We start from the raw sequence: 15229 nt of genomic DNA on the forward strand, positions 1-15229 counted from the left end.
TTAATGGCCAGTAATGTTGGTTTCAACAGAAAATTCTGAATTCTATTTTCTCCTTTTTTATTTAGAATCGTGTTTCTGAGATCTGTAGAGAGAGTCTTAGAGTATGTTCTAAATTACAGTCGGCCTATACTTGAACGCAATGTAGTTTTCGTGAAAGAGAAAACAAACGCGGTTATGGTGCCCTATAGCGACTCAGATGGATTACAGAGGATTTATATCAGGCGAATTTGGTCGCCTAGACATCAACGTGAGTTCTCTACAATTCTCCTCAAACGAACCTGGCTCCCAATCACGGACAGTTGTACTGCTGAAAGATGACATCGCCGTCGAGGAAGACATCGAACATGAAGATCGAGGAAGACATCGAGCATGAAGGGATGGAGGAGATTCGCAGCTGTTAGCGTGTTTCGATTACTACCACAGGTCCTATTCAAGCACAGGAGAATGTCTCCCATAGCATAATATTGCTCCTATCAGCTTGCGTCCAGGCGCACTGCTCGTTTCGAGCAGCCGTTCACCTCGATGACGCCGTTTGTGGAGACGACCATCGACCTAGTGTAGCAAAATAGTGATTCATCCAAAGAACCGACACGTTTCCACTGATCAACAGCCCAATCCCATTGGTCTCGTGCCTACTGCAATTGACGATGTCGTTGGGTCAACACGTGAAAACGTACGTTTGGTCTGTTGCGAATCTCCATGTTCACTGCTATGCTCCAAAACATACGTCCGTGCACCAGCATTGTGTTCTTTCGCTAGAGATGCCACAGAACACGATCTATCCTACTTTACAGAACAGACAAGCCTCCAAACCTAACGTTCTGTGAAGAGCCGTGGACGTCCAACCATTTAGCGCCTAGTGGTGGTTTCACTGTCCTTCTACCTCTTTCTGTAGGCGCTAACGATAGTAGCACGTGAACATTCGGTCAGCTTTTCCGTCTTCGAGGTAGTCGTCCACAGGCTCTGCGCAAAAATAATCTGACCTTTGTCAAAGTCGCGTATCTCAATGTATTTCCCCATTTGCAGCCCATATCATCACTAGGGTGATTACCCGTCCGTATCTGCTCCGTTTAGTTACGTTGCCGCGTCATGTGCCCGCAAACGCCACCAAGCTTTGCCCATCACGCCACCAAATTGTGTCCATTGTTGCGGTGGGCTGTGGTCGTGATGTTTTGGCTTATCAGTGTATGTCTCAAGGAAAATTTAATTCCATCAGAGCAAGAAATATTGTCTTACGAATAATATAAACGTAAACGAACACACATTTGTAAGGAATGTAAAAAAAAAACTTCATTTCATTTTGCAGGATCTTTAACCGACAAAAATATGCTAAAGTACTGGTACAAACCTCATTTGTGGATGCAAGAGTCTCTTCTGTAGGAGTTTGAAACGTCCTTACTTCCTCCTCTCTGGTGTCCCCGATAATTTCATTATATATTTCTGGACAGAATTTGCTGCACTATCTTTCAGTAGACGAGTTTCTTAAATACGTAATTACTGTACCGCAGATTAGATATTCAGCTTTATCGTCACAACTAATAGAAACAATAAGAATGTTCCTACTCCAGTTTAAATGGACTTTCGGAAATCTTTGCATTTTCGGAGCAGGTGGTTCTGTTATTCTAGTAACTGTCTGGCACTTACGTATTTCAGTGTGAAATAAGCCGTCTATTAGCGCACTCGGCAGCACACCACGACGGCTTCACTATGTAAGCCGAGTTGAGGCGAATTACGCCGAGTTGCAACGATGCTCTCTGCAAACACTGTCTGCACCTCCCTTTGCACGATTTTTCATGTGTAAGTTGCCCTGCCGGCCGGGGGTGGCCGAGCGGTTCTAGGCGCTACAGTCTGGAACCTTGCGACTTCTACGGTCGCAGGTTCGAATCCTGCCTCGGGCATGGATATGTGTGATGTCCTTAGATTAGTTAGGTTTAAGTAGTTCTAAGTTCTATGGGACTGATGACCTCAGAAGTTAGGTCTCATAGTGCTCAGAGCCATTTGAACCATAAGTTGCCGTGGTCTAGAATATTGCTGCATCTGCCGAGGAAATAAACGCTGTGAGCGCTAGTAACGTATCAACCACTGCCACAGGAAGAAAGAAACTTTGCTTGTCTGTTGGTAAAAAATAATTTTTTGTAGTAGTACCAATAATTAAAAGGAAAAGTGCACTTGTTAGAACTACAAGATTGATAAATAGTCACAAGTATGTTATGTCCAAGAACCACGCAGAAACAAGAGTATTAAAATTTTGTAGAAAAACAGAGATACGGTTACAGAGGGTCAGACAATGCCACAGCTTGTTCTCGCTACCTCGTATGACGATCTGGACAAAGATGAGTCATGGTGCAAATGTGTTACTGTGCATAACGAAAATGCCTTGTGTTATGGCGTGAACGGATGTCTTATCGAGATGCAGGGACAATGTGGCTCTTACTGAAGAAATTCGATTATAAAACCTATGTGAGAGTGAGCTGGTTATATGAGTATTCGAGACTCCTATAAATTGATAGCAGTCCGTAATTCACGAGAAAGTCCTAATATTCGCTGACGAGAGCAAACGTAGTGTTACATTAGGAGATTTCTCACCATTGCACTCAGGAATTAATACTGCAGGTATTTACACTATTTCTTGGACGCATTGAATATAAAATGAGAACTGTATATGTTCATACAGATGGCACTTTTGTCTGAATGAAACCCATCCTCCGTCAAGAATAGCAGAAGAATATTTAAACTTTGACCTATTCTGTGAAAAAGTTAGGGATTGTTTGTCGATCTCATAGCTCAAAATCTCTCAAAGTAGAGAACTTCACTCTTGAGTCTTCCGCAAGGAAGTGCTGATCGTGTCTACACCCAGTGAGTAATTTCTTCCAAACCACAAAAGTGACAGGAAGTATGTACTGGTGCTATGAATGTAAAACTTTTAGTTTATCATTTTATTATAAGAATCTAAATACATACTTTCTACAAGACTCTGCCCTTGTTCATGTTTACAAATCTGCTGAATATTATGCTCCTGTGTATGAAAACTGCGACTATACAATGGCGTTTGTTACTAATTATACGAATGAACAAGAACAGTCTGTGACTCTATCGGAACTATCCCACTATAGTATAATCTTTGTTTGTTTATATTTTCCCTAGACTTCTTATGAAGAAACCACTCATGGAATAAGGCATTGCTACACATAACAGATGTTTATATAAACCTGTCACGCCCACACTTGCATAAGCCTAACACATAATGCCCGCTTATGACGCTCATGAAATCATGTGGACGTCATGAGATGACAGAAACATCATTGTAAACTAGTATGGTCAGCCAGTGGAGAGATCATTGAAATCAACACCCTACTCATAGTCCACATATGCTTCTGGATTCAACAAAGAAGATTAAGAGATTTCAGCTTCCTGACATGTATGATTATTAAAGAGGGTTCATACTGATTCGTAGTTACCGAAAGGTTTAAGTCTTCAAACAGTGCTTACAGTGGCTGTAACTCATTAGGAACAATATCACAGTACATACTCTCTACGTGTTTGATCAAGGTTTGATTGAACTATATGAAATGGCTCCAAATGTTACGAACTGCCTGTCAAACATAACTGTTAGTTTATAATTCTTATGTAATGAATTGTGTAATACTATTATTAATGGTATGATTATACACGTAATTCCCGTTCGACTCTGACGATACTGAAGTAACGTATTTGATAAATACAGGATAATAATGCAAGCCACTGGAAACAACTTTTTTAAAATTGTGTAGTAGTTATTTTTACTAAACGATTTTCGAGTAATGACTAATAATATATTTTGTTATTATTTAACATGATTCGCATGTTCTGAAATTAGAGGTTTTTTCTAGTGACTCATCAGATTTTGATGTGTGTTGTAGCGTCTGCTAACATCTCTCGCAGGAGTCTCGGTAGAATTCAGTATGCAGTATCACTTTCCTGAGAAAGCGTTAATAGAACCAGAGATAGAAATGCCACTGCAACGGCAGCATAGGGCTGGTATCAGTGCAACGCTGTTCTCAGATAATCGAGGCGCCTACCGGAGGCCGACAAAGGCACAGTGCCGTTCCTCTTTCCGGAGAGAAATCTCTGTGCCAGACAGAACAGACACTCTTAATTCAAATAGTACACCACAAAGTTCCCTGCAGTCAACCACTGCGATTATTTATGACCATTTCACTAACACATAACACATTAATATCCTTATGTTAAACAAACCAGGAAGAAAACAGAAAGAATAAATGCTAACAGTTATTGGAAACAGCCGTAAAACTTTATCAGCAAACCAAAAGTATATCATTCTGGAGGTTGATAAACAAATACTGTGTTGTACAAGGAATTAAATTCTTTCTCGAATACGCACGTGATTCAAAGATGAAAAGAAGCGCTGCTTTAAACCCGTAGTGTCTCAGTTGCGGATGATCACTGACACTGTTTAACTGGCCAATAAAGTAGACCTTAGGCTGAGCCGCAGTAAATAGCAGGCAAGCTACCTGGTGCACAACGGCTCATCGGTGTAGGTAATACTGCGTGTATCGCATCCGTAAGTCTTTGTAAATAATGCAGAAAATCCTTTCAGCTCCTGCGTCAAAGACCTTGCTGCAACGCAGGACGAGCACTTAAAACTGGAGTGGATGTACCGTGTCTGCGCGCCGTAAAATGAATGAGTCATTCCGTGTTTTATTAAAACACAAGAAGCTTTCCCTACAGACATTAAAAAGTAAATAGTACAAGTGCTAGTCTTGCCCGTGTTCGATTATTGTGGTGTCCTACATCAAAATATATACAATGACATACAATGACAGCCCTTGATGCATTGACCCTGTACCTGTTCCCATAGAGAAATGTGCAACGTACATGTAGGCTGAAGCCATGGTTACCACTGCTTAGTTCGTGAATCCATTCTGTCCCAATCACAGTTACCCTCAATGGTACCATTGCTACACCTAAAACTTCGTCACCTGATCCTGGCATTTTAGGTTACTTTCAGTGCACCTCATACAATCAAAGTATATGCGAAGGCTTTCTCTTTCACAGACACCGAGAGTGGTGGTGCATTCATTAGGCACTGAAATAGTATTCCGAGAGAAAGCGCTCAAATCCTTGTCGGTCCATCCAGATTTAGATTTTCTGCGTTTCCACTAGAAAAAATATGAAACCTATAGAGTGTCTAGTCTGTAAACTGGACGGTATACATAGACGGAAAAATTAACAAAAATTTTCTATTGGTTTAGTCTCTTAGTGAAGTTTACAATGCAATGGCGAAGAACATTCTTGGAGAACATTTTACAGAGAAAAGTCCTTGGACGCTTTGAAGGCTTGAAGTAGGCACGACACAGATGGCAATCGCACCACAGAGTTTCCTGTCACTACTGTGGCTGTGGACTCAAGCGACAGGAAACCACTGCGCAGCAGTAACTATCAGTCTTTAATTGTACAATCAGATTCAGTTCTATCGGCAAGATAAGTGTTTTTAGAATTGTTGACAGATGCTGTGTTAGGAGCTACACGTTGCCAGTAAATTCTGTATTGTAGCCTCTGAGTAACTGGTATGTTTATCAGACCTCCGGCTGCATGTGTTCCATGGATGACTGTAAAGAGACGAGACTGGTTATTTTAGACGTAGCAGCAAAGAGTTTGAGCCATGAATAAACAGAGATTTGTGCTCTGCTCTATTGAAGCAGTTTATAGAATGACTTTCGATAAACATTCATCTGGAGGGAAAGTGTGAGGCGTTGCATTCACGTAACATGCAGGTTAGCAGACATCGCGTAAGGTTTGCGTGAATAAACGGTGAGACATTATTAATAATCAGTGATTTGTAGACGTGATATCGCAATCACAAGTACGACTTGTTAGTGGTTTCAGCAGTTCTAGACATTCACGTCATGGATGACACTGCCCGTGCTCATCGAGCTGCTTTGCTTGGGTGAACATGCAGCAAATAAAGATACGCTATACAAGGTGCAAACGTTAACTCTTTACAACGTACTGCAGTGCTCTAGGGAAAGGCGAAAAGAAAATTGATACAGGGCACTTGGGACCTATCAAATCGGGAAACAACCTGAAGTTGACCTACAAAAGCCACCTACGTTACAGCACATGCCCATCGCGGGAGATTTACAGTAGCCTTTCGTTCTCTTACGCCACCGGATCAGTCGTCTATTTCGTTAACATTATTATTGGGTTGGTACACAAGTTCGCAGCGTTTCGTTATGAAGCAATTCCACCACTCTTCTTACGAAATATGCTCTCATTTCCACCATATACTTAATAGGAATGTTACTTTCGAAAAGATTTAAAATTTAGTTTCTCATCAAATTTCGAACTAATTTTTTAGAATTCTGTTCATATCCCATACGCATCACAATCTCGTCAACGACAACTACTCAACTGTCACCAGGTCCTAAGTATTATACGTTTTACTGCTGTAGCTGAGTTATTCTGTTTTTTTTTTTTTTTTTGAAAGAATATCAGTACGAGAAATGTGATCCTATTGCTTTAGTCAGAAAAATGCCAACGAGGCAATATAATCACACATAGTACTCTTAAATTTTTATTTTAGAAATATTTTGTTTACAATTTTCAGTTGATGTTCTCTTTACCTGAACTAATTATGAGAAAATTAGTTCTTAGCATAATAGCAGTGGACACCAAGAAAGTAGTCTCAAAATATCATTCAAATCTGATAAGTAAGTTTCGATAATAGGTACTTTAGGAACTTATTAATGTAAGATTCAGGAAACAGTATTGTATGTCTCCTTTTTCTGTTTATTCTGCCTTCTTGTTTTTCTGAGGACCTACATATACTGATTCCCATGACATTTTTTACAGTTGCAATGGCCCAAAAACAGAGCTTCCACACTCATTCTCCCCAGGATCAATTTGGAAGAAGTGTAATAATAATTGAGAAGAGAAATGGAATCCAGTACACAAATATATACGTAATATTTGTAAAAGAATTTAGTTTAATGTCATTTTTATCATATATCTGCAGTGAGTAATTGAGCTAGCATCTGAACTGAACGCAATTCACGCTGCAAATCCAGCAAAATGTGTCTATAATCTAAGATATGACATTCGGTACCGAAACTGAAGGTTGTATTCCGTGCTAATACAGTAAAATTATACATAATCTGTTTGGGTCACATCTATTCGAACATCAGAGCTCTGCATACCACAACTCCAAAACTAAAAGAGTTTTGCTTGAAATTACTTTTGTTGTAAACCACAACCCTTGCTTTACAATAACCATAACAGTAAGTTAACGTCCACTAAATCTTCAAATTTTAATTTATACCTACATTTGTACTTCGCAAGCTATCGTACGAACTGTGGCGGTACTTCTGATAACATATCTCTTTATTCCTTCCCTGTTCCATTCGCGAATGGTGCGTGGGAAGAATAACTGCGGTAAACCTCCGCATTAGGTCTAATTTCTCGGATTTCCCCACTGTGATCATTTCGCGAGAAGTTTGTAGGAGGAAGTAATATGTTGTCCGACATTTCCTGGAAAATACTCTCCCACAGTTAACAGTAAGCTTCGCCGTGATGCACAACGTCTTTTTTGCATCATCTGCCATTACATCTTGTTGAGTATCTTCGTAGAGCTTTCGCGCCGACTAAGCGATCTCATAACGAAATGCGTCGCTGCTTGTTCGTTCTTGTAAACTTTTATATTAATCCAACCTGGTAAGGGACCCAGATTGATGCGAAGTATTTAGCAATCAGTGGAACACGTCTTGTGGATAAATTACATTTCTTCGAGATTATTCCTATTAATCTCAACCTGACACCTGCTTTCTCTACGATTCGTTGTACGTCATCATTCCAATTTATGTCGCTCCAGATGGTTACTCGTAGGCATTTTACGATAGCTACTGTTTACACTGGTTTGTCACCAATAATATAATCGTAGGGAAGAGGGTTTCTTGAGCTACTTATGCACCGTATGTTGTATTTATATAAGTTGTACAGCAACTGCCAGTTACAACAATTTGCTACAGATTTCTGGCGTTGTCACCACCTTATAAACAACCGCATCACCAGGGAACAGGTTCATGTAGTTTGTGGCGTTAGTCATTAAATAATCTATAAACAGTGTGTTACAAAACGATACCCACAAACTTCAAGAGGTTCTAGAGGGTGTCGTGAGCAACAAACTGAAGATAGGAACCGCGTCCGGAAACGGCATCCAGCGACGCTACAGAACGTCGAAGTTATAGTCGCCGGCGCCTGCTAGTAGGCCACCCGTTCGGCAACACACTTGATCTTGTACGCTGACTGACCATAGGCGTAACGACTGATCGTCACGATAGCCAGTGGAGAAGATTGAGCTAACTAATGCGTAGAAAGGCCTTGTCTCCTCTGAGCGCGGTGCTCTGTTGCCTCGGTGGATGACTATTTTGGACATGGGTTTCCATCAGTTTATTTTTCTCCTGTATAGCGAAAAATAGAATTTTAGAGGATTCTAGCAGACAAATAAACTGCCGATGGAAACCGTTCCGGCGTAACCACAAGCTCCGGTACGAAGATGAATAACACAGGAGCAAAGAAGGCTGTGAGACGACGCCGGCCAATGGTGAACTGATTAGGACCGCACCACAACAGGAGCGGCCTCTAGCCGAAAAGAATATAAGCGCCGCTCCTGCCAGCCTCTACCGGGCAGTAGAAGACGGACACTAGCAGACCCGGACTAGAAACCACATCGTATGCAGAAAAAGACATTTATTGTTTGCATGTCGCCATTCGCTTGCAACACGTTCTTGTACACCAAAGTTAAGTATTGTCAATCTACTTTATTTTAATAAAAACCATTAATGCGATTTGCTTGAATTTTGTATATCTATCCGAGAAAGCAGCATCCTTTAGGCACCCTATAAGAGACGAGTGGGCAGGACCCCACAGGAACCTGGGTCCGAAACCGTCATCCACCGAGACAACAGAGCATCGCATTCATAGGAAACAAGCTTGCATACGCAGCAACTAGCTCCATATTCTCCGCTGACGATCGTGGCTATCACTCACGATTACTGAACAACAAAACAACGCTGTTAGACGTTCTACATACGGTCCGTTGGCGTACAAAGTCGCGTGTGCTGATAAAGGGATGGCCTAGCGACAGGCGCTGCCGCCAATAACTACGACGCTCTGTAGCGTTCATTGGATAACCTTTCTGGACGCGAGTTCCTACCCTAAATTTGTTCCTCATAAAACGCTCTGCAACCCCTCGAAGTTTGTCGATGTCGTTTCTAACACCCTGTATACTGTAAATAATAATGGTCCAATCACACTTCTTTGGAGTAATACTGAAATTACTTTAATATTTGCCTATTTTGCCCATTTAAGAGCGGCGTGTTGAGTTCTACCTGTAAGGATGCTCTGAATCCAGTCATAGATCTGGTCCTATACTCGATAAGCTCGTATTTTTGCCCTTAAGTGACAGTGCGGAGCCGTATTGAACGCCTCCCTAAAGTTTCAAAACACCGTGGCCTCGACCTCATGGATGAACTGAGTGAGTTTTTTAGTACCTTTGGTTGCGTAAAAGAGGCTGATTTTTTGTAGGGAAATTTTCCGTTCTCCAAACATGTCATAACACGGGAGCATAAGACATGTTCTGTAATTCTACAACGGACTGAAGTCTATAATTATTTGCATCTGTTCTACAGCCTTTCTAGATAATGGATGTAGCCTGTGGGTTCTTTTTCCTCTAGCTACGTACACCCCGTTGCTCCAGCGCTCTACGATAAAGTACTGCTAGAAGGGGAACGAGTCCTTTCGCATTATCTCTATAGAATCTTACAAAAATCTCATCTAGTCTTGATGCCTTTCCTCCATCGTAGTTGCTTTTCTATTCTGCCATTACGTAACTCAATATCTCCCGTATCGGCTTTCGCACAATGACTGGAAACAGGAACCGTACTACAATGTTCCATGGTGAAACAGTTTTGGAAGACTGAGTATAGCATTTCGGCCCAGTATTGTCACTGAGCAACTGAATAGACTATTTCTATTCACTCATTGACTTTACGTACGATGAAAACTTCTTAAGATTGTTAGGCAGATTGGTTGGCCAAATTCCACTATCACATTCATTTAACACTTCTCTTATTGCTCTCCTTGCGCTCATTTTTGATTCGTTCAACGTTTGTTTCAGCTAGTCTTTGTCTTTGCTTAAGTTTGTGATGAATCTCATTTTGCTTTCGTAGCCACTTGCTAACATTTCTATTAAACCAGGGCGGGTCTTTCCCCTTGCTCGCCACGTACACATTGCGCTGTGGCAAATGATATCCACCAAAGGAACAGATAGTGCTTTCATACTGTGCAGAATTTATATCATACGCTGCTAAACACAAAGAGTATCGATTTTTGCCTGCAAAGGTGCTTCTCCTTTTTGTCATTTACATGTTGTAACTTCATTGCGTTACCTCCCACGTTCCATGTTATGTAGTACCTAGCAACTAGTTTATTAAATATAACATACTAGATGTTATTGTGCAGAGTAATATTCTGTATGTCTCTACGATACCATCTGATGTATAGTTTGTTATTTCTGACAGTTCGCTATTCGTTGGTCTTGCCGTTTTTTCATATTTAAGACACCTTACTACGAGATGTGCTTGCGGATTGCACTCTAAACGGTAATATTTGTTGATTTCTTTTCTTTTACCTGTGTGGTATAATCCATTTGACGTTTGGTTACAGGTTCTGTCAGCCTTGCTCAAAAGGACGGCTTTCGTCACTATCACTGGAAGGTAAGTTACCATCACTAACATGGTATTTCATATTTCGGTTCATTATATAGATATTGCATGTGCAACTTATGTACCGGCTTAACTCGGGGCCATCGTACGTAGCAATTACTGAAATTATTTACTGCTCTGATCTACTCTGTACTCTTACAAGGTGATCCAGGTACCTTCCAACTTTTTATCTTTTCAGATTAAGAAGTTGGTAACTTTCATAAGTAAAACAGCTCTAAAAAGGCAGGAATGAAAATTTTCAGAGAAACTGTGGGGATAGAAGGATGAAAATGTGAAGTACTAGAGCAAATGTGTATTTTAAGATTGCTCATTAAATGCTCTACAGTTTACCACCTGTCAAAGAACTATGTTCTATTATATTTCATTCGTAGATCGAGCCAAATATTGTTTAGTTCTGTATTTGTAAATCTGATCGCAGTAGACAGATTTTAGATACTTCCAATTAGCACTTACTACGTAATTTCAGCGTGAGTCAGATGGCAGTTCGAGCGAACGGCACCACTTTTATTAACTTACGAAAGTGCGGCAATAGATACTGTTGAGGTCTGAACCTGCTCCGGAAGACTCCTAAGAAGTATATCAATGACACTTCACCTTGTGTGAATATTTTTCTCAAAGACAGCTGGAAGACGAGATGCTTCAATACGTCAGAAATCAAGCTGAATGGGAAATACACATTCGCGTCTTTGTTGTTTCACCGATGAGAATTTTTGTTTGATATGAATTATGACTACATCTGCAACAAAATCAGTCCTCCACAAGCCGGCCGCGGTGGCCGTGCGGTTCTAGACGCTACAGTCCGGAACCGCGGGACTGCTACGGTCGCAGGTTCGAATCCTGCCTCGGGCATGAATGTTTGTGATGTCCTTAGGTTAGTTAGGTTTAAGTAGTTCTAAGTTCTAGGGGACTGATGACCTAAGATGTTAAGTCCCATAGTGCTCAGAGCCATTTGAAGTCCTCCACAAGCCACCTGACGGTGTGTACGGTGTGTGGCGGAGGGTACGTCTGATGCCACTGCCTCATCCCGCTTTTCTTTCTCCATTTGTGAATGGCGCGTGAGAAGAATGATTATCGGTAAGCCTCTGTACTAGTTCTAATTTCTCGAGTTCCCTCATTGTGGTCATTTCGCAAGACATATGTGGAAAGATGTAATATTCTGTACGACTCTTCCTCGAAAGTACTCTCTCGAAATATCTATACAAAACCTCTCCATCATGCACAACGTTTCTCTTGTAGCATTTGCCACTACCTAGTAGATAGTGTCCGAAGTTCCATGCGGCTTTTTGCGGATGATGCTGTAGTATACCGAGAGGTTGCAGCATTAGAAAATTGCAGCGAAATGGAGGAAGATCTGCAGCGGATAGTCACTTGATGCAGGGAGTGGCAACTGACCCTTAACTTAGACAAATGTAATGTATTGTGAATACTTAGAAAGAAAGATCCTTTATTGTATGATAGTATGATAGCGGAACAAACACTGGTAGCAGTTACTTCTGTAAAATATCTGGGAATATGCGTACGGAACGATTTGAAGTGTAATGATCATATAAAATCAATTGTTGGTAAGGCGGGTGCCAGGTTGAGATTCATTGGGAGAGTCCCTAGAAAACGTAGTCCATCAACAAAGGGTGTGGCTTACAAAACGCTCGTTCGACCTATACTTGAGTATTGCTCATCAGTATGGGATCCGTACCAGGTCGGCTTGACGGAGGAGATAGAGAATATCCTAAGAAGAGCGGTGCATTTCGTCACAGGGTTATTTGGGAAGCGTGGTAGCGTTACGGAGATGTTTAGCAAACTCAAGTGGCAGACTCTGCAAGAGAGGCGCTCTGCATCGCGGTGTAGCTTGCTGTCCAGGTTTCGAGAGGGTGCGTTTCTGGATGAGGTATCGAATATATTGCTTCCCCCTGCTTATACCTCCCGAGGAGATCACGAATGTAAAATTAGAGAGATTCGAGGGCGCACGGAGGCTTTCCGGCAGTCGTTCTTCCTGCGAACCATACGCGACTGGAACAGGAAAGGGAGGTAATGACAGTGGCACGTAAAGTGCCCTTCGCCACACACCGTTGGGTGGCTTGCGGAGTGTAAATGTAGATGTAGATGTATAAAACTTGTTGACCATCTCTGCAACGCTCTAGCAACGACTAAACGATCTCGTGATGAAACGCGCAACTCTTGTTTGGCTCATCTCTATCTCTTATAACAGCCCTACCTGGTAAGGCACCAAAACTGATGAACAATACTCAAGAATCCATTAAACAAGCGCCTTGTAAGCCACATGTTTAGTGGATGAATTACATTCCTTAAAATTCTTCCAATCAATCTCAGACCTTTTTATAGGCTACCACGTCATCTGCGAACAAGATATTCCGACGCTTTCTACTAGATCATTTATCTGCAATGGAAACAGTAACGGTCCTATTACACTTCCTTGTGGTCCCCCAGAGACTACCTTTACATTTGTCAATATTGTTCCGTTAAGTGCAACATGTTGTGGTCTGTCTACAAGGAAGTCTTGAATCCCGTCGTAACTACGGTCCGATACTCGTTAAGCTCATATTTTTCGGAATAAGTCGCAGTGTGGGATACTGTCAAATGTCTTCCTGAAGTCAGGGAGCACGTCATCAATCTGAGCGCCGATATCTACAGCGCTGTGGATCTCACGGCGGAACATAGCCAGCTAAGTTTCGCAAGATCTCTGTTAGGGGAATCCACGTTAATCTTTATCGACAATCTTCCGCTGCAAAACAGTTTAGAAAGATTGAATTTAGTATTTCGATCTTCTCTCTGTTATCTTCTGTTTCGGTTCCAGTATGGTCACTGAGTAGATAATTTCGAACCGCTTACTGATTTTACATAAGACCAAAACCTCTTAGGGTTCTTAGTCAGACTGACAGACAAAATTTTACTTTTAAAGTCACCGAACGCTTCTCTCAAAAATGGCTCTGAGCACTATGGGACTCAACTGCTGAGGTCATTACTCCCCTAGAACTTAGAACTAGTTAAACCTAAATAACCTAAGGACATCACAAACATCCATGCCCGAGGCAGGATTCGAACCTGCGACCGTAGCGGTCTTGCGGTTCCAGACTGCAGCGCCTTTAACCGCACGGCCACTTTGGCCGGCACGCTTCTCTCATTGCTCTCCTTACCCTCATTTTAGCTTCTTTCAGCTTTTGTTCGTCACCAAGTTCTAGACTTCTCTTTAATCTGTGATGGACCTATGTTTTTTACGCAGCAGCTTTCTAACACGCCTATTAAACAACGGTGGCTTTTTCCCATCCCTTAAGACCTTGCCCGAGACATGCTTTTCTAAGGTGCGCTGACCCACACATTTGAATTTCTTTTTCCATTTGTTCTCCACGTCGTCTTCGGCACTGAAAATTTGATGTTGCCTACTCAGATACTCTGTAACTTGTATCTTGTAACTCTAGCTAAGCAAAAATATTTTCTACCTTTCTTGACTTTCCTTGTAATACCCTTAGTCGAAGATGCTATCACAACCTTAACATCACTGATACCCTCCTCTACGTTCACTGTTTCGAGAAGTTCAGATCTGTTTGTTGTTCAGGTGTCTAAGACGTTACACTCATGAGTTGGTTCGCTAACTATCTGCTGGAAGTGATTTTCGGACAAGACATTCAGAATAATGTCATATGAGTCCCTGCCTCTGGCACTAGTTCTCATTGCATGACTCTCCCAGTCTATACCTGGCAAGTCGAAGTCACCCTCTATTACAACAGTTTGATCGGGAAATTTATTCACGATATTCTGCAAGTTCCCTCTGAAGCACACTACTCCAACAACTCGTGACACAGGTTTTCGATAAAAGCATTCGATTACTATTTTTGAGCCATCCTTGAACTTAACCTTACGCACATTAATTCATATTTCAAACACATGATAACCTCGCTGGATATTATCGAATTCTATATGGCAATAAATACGCCGCCACCACTGGCGACTAAACTATCCGTACGATATATATTCCGATCTGAATTTAGGAGTTCGTGGATAGTCACTTCAGGTTTCGACCAACTTTCTGTTGATAATACTATCTGGGCATTATAGCCCTCAATAAGCGATAGCTATTCTGGATCGTTACTGTGGATGCTCCTACAGTTTATTAATATCATATGAACCTCTCCAATTTCCGATCGGCTGGTAAGAGAAGTCCGTGGGAATAAAGGGCCTAACGATCTTCGATTTCGTTACGCAAAATGTCTCTAAACCCAACGGGTGTGGGTTGGTTTCCTGTAGCTTAAAAAGACACTTGACCCTATGTGCACCTCGCACGTACTACGCTACCCTAGTAGTCACTTCGTGCGTGTAGAGCACGCCTGATCTATTAAAGGGAAACGTAAATTTCCGTAAGCGATAGCAGAGGTTGAGAAATTCGCATCCGATATCGTCACAGAATCGTCCGATTCTCTTGTTTAGACCTTGCA

At 41.6% G+C, this 15229-nt stretch overlaps 1 protein-coding gene across 1 annotated transcript in view; it reads left to right on the forward strand.

Moving 5' to 3' along the window:
• Positions 1 to 15229, forward strand: part of LOC126470374 (GTP-binding protein Di-Ras2) — an 879000-nt gene that overhangs the window by 243701 nt on the left and 620070 nt on the right. The window contains exon 2 of the mRNA XM_050098197.1: positions 10723 to 10772. The gene's annotated coding sequence lies outside the window, so the exon portion shown is untranslated. The remainder of the gene's footprint in view (positions 1 to 10722; positions 10773 to 15229) is intronic.

This window comes from Schistocerca serialis, chromosome 3 (assembly GCF_023864345.2).
Source record: "Schistocerca serialis cubense isolate TAMUIC-IGC-003099 chromosome 3, iqSchSeri2.2, whole genome shotgun sequence".
NCBI lineage: Eukaryota > Metazoa > Arthropoda > Insecta > Orthoptera > Acrididae > Schistocerca > Schistocerca serialis.